Genomic DNA, 6,729 nt, shown 5'->3' with positions numbered 1-6,729 from the left:
CACATAACCCCTTAGTGCAAAACATGTGTACCATGCCTGACAATATGGATGTTAACAGCCATGTAGATGGGTATAACACATAACGACTGGTATGCATATGCCACCATAGGTTATGCATTCACACACCCTTGTCTGGCCTGACACATGATAACCACTGGTACAGGGGTGCCATGGCCACATACTACCCAGTAGATATTGACATACATTTGTACAGCATCCTACTGCTCTGTCTGACATACATGACTGTTAAATGAGGCTCAGCAGCAGTACATCTGGCAAGTATCTGCACATGACGTCTCACTGTTTAAGTACACTAAGTTGCTAGGCATGTAACAATGCACTGTGCAGGCTACAGGCACACTGGCTCAACACTGGCCTACATCTCCTATGGGGGAATGCACATGTACCTGCAAATATAGCAGGCTGTACAGAAATGTCACAGTGCAGGGTAAGATACACCTGTGTGAAAGTGCATAAGCACAACCAATGAGAACACAGCCACAGCCACATATGGCAAGCTGGCATAATATTACAGTATATGGATGTTCAACACTATCCTCATATGTGCTACTCACACACTAACCCTACATATATTGGGCTGCTACACAGTTTGGTCTGATAGCTGACTGTGATATGGGACATGTTTGTGTATGGCCCTACAAACATGTAAGCCAACATGGTAACATACAGTGGAGCAGCATGTAACATCAGATAGGATGGGACCTTGGATGATGACAACTGCCACATTTTGTACACAGGCCAAGGTACAAATTAACAATACACACACTGTCAGCATTCACCATAAGTACACAGACCTCAGTACTGTACAAATAATCACAGTATGCCCAGGTTATGTCATCAAATATAACCCCTACTGTACATAACATGTGTAGCAGTCTGATATCTCACTGGCTTGTTATCAGATATGATGACACTAAGTATGGTGTACAGCACATATGCACCTCTTAATGTATGACATATGTACAAATGTTGACTACGTTGTGGGTGGAAGCACATACACAGGGCCAATATTGACACGTCGCTGTGATAACATCATGCATTTACTGTAGTAACAGGGTTTGTTGCAACATATGTCCTATGAGGAATATGAAGTCAGTAGCTGTCATGGCTTTCATCATCGACAGACTGAAATCCTAACACTACTGTCTGCAGTTCACAGATACATGTTCTGTGGGTAACACATGACACCAAAGGCACCACACACTGCCCAGTCTGCAGATGACCCTACAGATGGGGAGTCCTCATAAACATACAACTGACATGGCAGGTATTAATACATGCTGGAAGCCATATCTGCACACACCCTGTTAAACAAACGTTACTCTGAATGCAGTATAGCAACACTTACAGTCTGTAGTTAGATCAGGCACATTCCCCTCTTGTATGTTGCCTTGTTTCCACAGTGTATGTTATCAGAGGTAAAGCCCCACTCCATCTGAGATGCTGTTTGCCAAAACAACAGAACGGGTTCCTGCTCACAGTGAATGAAAAGGACCAACACAAACATGATATTCCAAGATATTGGAGTGTGTTTCCATGCAAATGGCTATGGGAATGTTACCACAGCTATTCCACATGCAATCAGCTAGGGAGGGCTGCAATTCATGCAGAGGCCATCAGCTGATCATGAGCATTACCTAAAATACACATGCTACTGCTGCCTAAGAAAAGCAGGTATAGGTCTCCACATCCACCAGTGAGGGAGTGAGAGGGGCAGACAGAGGCATCAACAAGTCAGGGAGGGGTGGGAGAGTAAAACCTAAGCATGTTTGTGTCACACACCTACCAGCACAGGGTATAAAACCCCTGATGACTATGTAGTGCTATCACAGTCCTATGCCGTTGTTGAATGCACCACATAGGCTACCTGTTGTGGAGTCTGCAGAACATATATGTGATGGTGAGTGACATCTGCTACAGGGATATGGTAGCTATATGGTAGGTGATGTACACGTGCCTGTCCACATGAACAAGTGCCAGAGTCAACACAGCCACACTCTCACAGGGATGCACACACATTGGCACACGTGCCAGGGTCAGGGATACAGCTCATCACTAGTGAGATTGCCACAACACATTACTGTGCAGGTATCACATACACCAAACAGGTCATACAGAGGTTATATGGGCAAAGGGTATGGGGAGGTGTCTTACATCAGACAGCATGCTTCAGTATGCCACCGGGGTTGTAGTAAGTGTGGATGTGATCATACGCATCATACAACACACACACAAACACACAGGGTGCCAGTACTGATATGAAAAATGCACAGGTATGTGGTGTTTGACTGTGCCAGATGGCTATACAATGCTAGGTGATGGGTATACCTTGGCATCAGGCCACATGACAATGGTCTGAATTGTGGCTCAGGCCAGTGGTTTCTGCATTTGCCCACACAGGTGGATATTGTATCCACCATCTAGTCACCTGAATGGCTATTGCATGTGGCCAATGCTGTGCATCACTTGCCATGCATGTGTTCCCTAGTCCATGACATGGACGGTGTTTGGGATGTGCACACCTCCTACATGCATGCACAGTGACATGTGGAACTGTACCTGGGGTGTCAGGCCAATGTTGTGTACACAGATTATCATCAGATATGCCAGTCTTGGCCACCTGTGGCAGGAACTGGTAATGGACAGGTTAACCCTGCACCTACATTGATAGCATGCTAACACATGGCATCTGTCCATACAGGGCATGTTTTCAGGCATGGTATGTCCTTTGTGGGTCACATGTGTGTTGCAGGTATCCAGTGGGAACCATGGGGAATGTGCACTGTCAGCATGCATGTGCCTATTGGGCAGAAGGACAGGGTGCCATGGCCTCTGTAGGGCACTGCAATCACACCATAGTTACTATCAGTCACCAATATGCAGCATACTACACACATATTGGCTGTTGCCTCAGCATGTGTGTGTGTGTGTGTGTGTGTGTGTGTGTGTGTGTGTGTGTGTGTGTGTGTGTGTGTGTGTGTGTGTCATAGGTTAAGAGTGTGCTCTGGATAATACTGGGGTTGCTAACTGTGATTGCCTGGCATGTCACATGTATGGGTATGGATTTGCACCCCTGCCTCTTGGCTATTTCACATCTATTCTCCCTGTAGAGTGGACATTGTGATATAGGGCCACCATAACCTGCACCACATTGGGCCCAGGTGTCACACACTCACACCTACCTCCAGACAGGATACAAGTTACAAAGACACGCACACACACCTCTCATGTCTGGGTGTTGAACCCCTACCTGACTAGTTTATTACACTACAGCACTATGCAGTTATAGTACGCGCCACAGAGATTACTGGAGTACTCCTTCCCAAAGGTGTATTTCACATTGGATGACATCAGCAGGACTGCTAATGTAAGACATTGGACATATACTGAGTGTGACTAGCCTAATATGCACTGCTCCCCACACAGACATTGGAACACACACAAAACATCCACAACCGACATGTGTTAATATAGAATCCCTAACAGAGGTCTATATCACACTACAGCATGGAGCTCTTATAGGACACAGCACAGGGATTACTGGAGACCTCCTTCTCCAGAGTTGTATTTCACATTGGATGACATCAGCAGGACTGAAAAAGTAGGCCATTGGAAATGTACTGAGTGTGACTAGCCTAAAATGTATGGCTCCCTACACAGACATTGAAACACACACAAAACATTCACAACCGACATGCGTGAGTATAGTACCCCTAACAGAGGTCAATATCACACTACAGCAGTACACAGTTATGGCCTGTGCTATGGAGAATACTGGGCTACATCCTTCCCAGGGGTATAGTTCTATGTGGATGACATCAGCAGCCTTGCCAAAGATGAGCATTTGAATTGTAGGGAGTGTGACTACCCTAAAAAGCATTGCTCTCTATACAGACAGACACACACATAATCACTTGCCATGTCTGGGAGTGGAACAGCTATCTACTTAAATTATCACACTACAGCAGTACGCAATTACAGGATGCGCTATGGAGATTACTGGGCTACAGCTTCCCAGAGGTGTATTTCTAGGTGGATGACATCAGCAGCCTTGCCAAAGATGAGCATTTGAATTGTAGGGAGTGTGACTACCATAAAAAGCATTGCTCACTACACAGAAACCTGCCATGTCTGGGATTAGAACAGCTACCTAACTAATATATCATACTACAACAGGTCACAGCTACAGATTTGCTATGGAGATTTCTGGGCTACAGCTACCCAGAGGTATATTTCTAGGTGGATGACATCAGCAACCTTGCCAAAGATGAGTATTTGAATTGTAGGGAGTGTGACTACCCTAAAAAGCATTGCTCTCTACACAGACAGACTCACACACAAACACACACAGTTGCCATATCTGGGAATTGAACTCCTACCTAACTATTTTATCACACTAATGTAGTTATGGGACTCTCCATGGAGATTACTGGGATACAACCTTTCTAGGGATATATTTCTAGGTAAATGACATCAGCAGCCTTACCAAAGTAGAGAATTTCAATTGTAGGGAGTGTGACCACCCTAAAAAGCATTGCTCTTTACACAGACACACACGCATACACAGTTGCCAAGGCTGGGGTTAGAACTCCTAACTAACTAGTTTATCACACTACACAGTTACGGGATGTGCCACAGGAGATTACTGGGATGCAACTCTCCCAAAGGTGTATTTCACAATAGGTGACCTCAGCAGGCTTGTCATAGTGGGGCTATGGGGAGGGCGGAGTCAGTGCATGGGCCATAACTCATTCATCTAGCAGCTGACACGCCACATGCAGGCACAACTTGGGTCATATTCCACAGACACGTGTATACAGCTGCTAGATGACTACTTCCTTGAACAGTCATGTTGGACAGCTGGCACATGCACCACATACTCTGCAATGCTGACAGATACCAGTGACTAGTATCTGCAGTGTGTGACATCAGACCCTCATGTGATTGTGGCCCTTTGGCTGTGTGCTGGGTTGGACAGCCCTAGATGGCTCCTTGTCACAGTCACCCTCTTCCACACATCTATGTATGTCCACCTTTGGCTTATTATAGTGTGTTGTCCTTACATATATGCCTGTATTCCTTTCCACTGTCTGTGCAAACCATGTGTGGAGCATATTGAGGAGTGTCTGCACTAACATCTGCGGCTGCCAGATATGTCTGTTCCACTGGTGTTTGCAGACATGGCCTTCATGTGTTTAAATGTTTGAGCATGCCCAGTATGACCTTTCAGTATGTTGTTGACTGACATCACCTTCATTACTCCAAGTGTGTGGGCATGCCCAGTATGGTCGTCTGTATTAAATTTGTGGATCGATTCCCGGTAGTTTGTACTGCAGTGTTGACCTTTGTGTTGCACACTTACAGGTAGCATGCTGTCTCTGCAGGGTATCCGTCGGTCATTTGGCATGGCCTGTTACTACATTTCTGAATAGGATGGGGGGCACACCTGACTATTTCTACATTTCTACACGTGATTGTAAGGGGTCACACCTGACTGTTACTATATTTCTACATAGGATGGGGGCACACTTGACTATTTCTACATTTATACACAGGATTGGGGGCACACCTGACTGTTGCTGTATTTCTATGTAGGATGGGGGGCACACCTGACTATTTCTATATTTATACACAGGATTGAGGGGCACACCTGACTTTTACTATATTTCTACATAGGATGGGGTGGCACACCTGACTATTTCTACATTTCTACACAGGATTGGGGGGACACACCTGACTGTTACTATATGTCGACATTGGATGGGGGAGCACACCTGACTCTTTCTACATTTCTACACAGGATTGGGGGCACACCTGACTGTTCCTATATTTCTACATAGGATGGGGGCACACCTGACTATTTCTACATTTCAACACAGGATTGAGGGGCACACCTGACTGTTACTACATTTAAACATAGGAGGAAGGCAAACCTGACTATTTCTACATTTCTACACGGGATTGGGGGGCACACCTAACTATTTCTACATTTCTACACAGGATTGGGGGGGGCATGCCAGACTGTTACTGCATTTCTATGTAGGATGGGGGGCACACCTGACTATTTCTACATTTCTACACAGGATTGTTTGGGCACACCTGACTGTGACTACATTTCTGTGTCAGATGGGGTGGCACACCTGACACCTGTACACATTTGCTAGGACTGTACTGGTATGTCGCGGACTCCATGTCAGTGTGTAGTCTTACCTATCATGCTGGATAGAGGCATGCCAGTGTACTACAAATCTTAGCTTTTAATTAACTACATATTAGTTTCTGACTTCCTACCCTTCAGAACAGACATCCCACTGCCTGACCTTGTGAAGTCTGCCTGTGTAGGCCTGAGGGAGGTTACCCAAAGGCCCCATTCAGAGGCCATAGCACAGCCTTTGTTTGTGTTTGTCTACACCTGTCCTGCTGGCTGTGACTGTTGTTGTATATGTGACCCCCCCGACTGGCATGTGTGAGTCACTTACCTTGTGGGTGTCCCATTATTGAGGGTGGTGCTGCAGGGCTACCAATGTCAGATGCACATAGTACACTCCCTACATATGGTTAGGCACAGGTAGTGTAATGTTTGGCATCCATTTTACTGTATGTGAGAGTCAGAGAGAGTGGTGTTATTCCCTGGGTCCCTTTTGTGTCAGTGTATGTGCTATGCGTTGCCTCTTTGCCAAGGCCAGGGCATACTGGGCACGCCTCCTT

Source organism: Protopterus annectens, chromosome 4.part1 (genome assembly GCF_019279795.1).
Source record: "Protopterus annectens isolate FY-2018-M chromosome 4.part1, PAN1.0, whole genome shotgun sequence".
NCBI lineage: Eukaryota > Metazoa > Chordata > Ceratodontiformes > Protopteridae > Protopterus > Protopterus annectens.
This window is presented reverse-complemented; position numbering follows the sequence as displayed.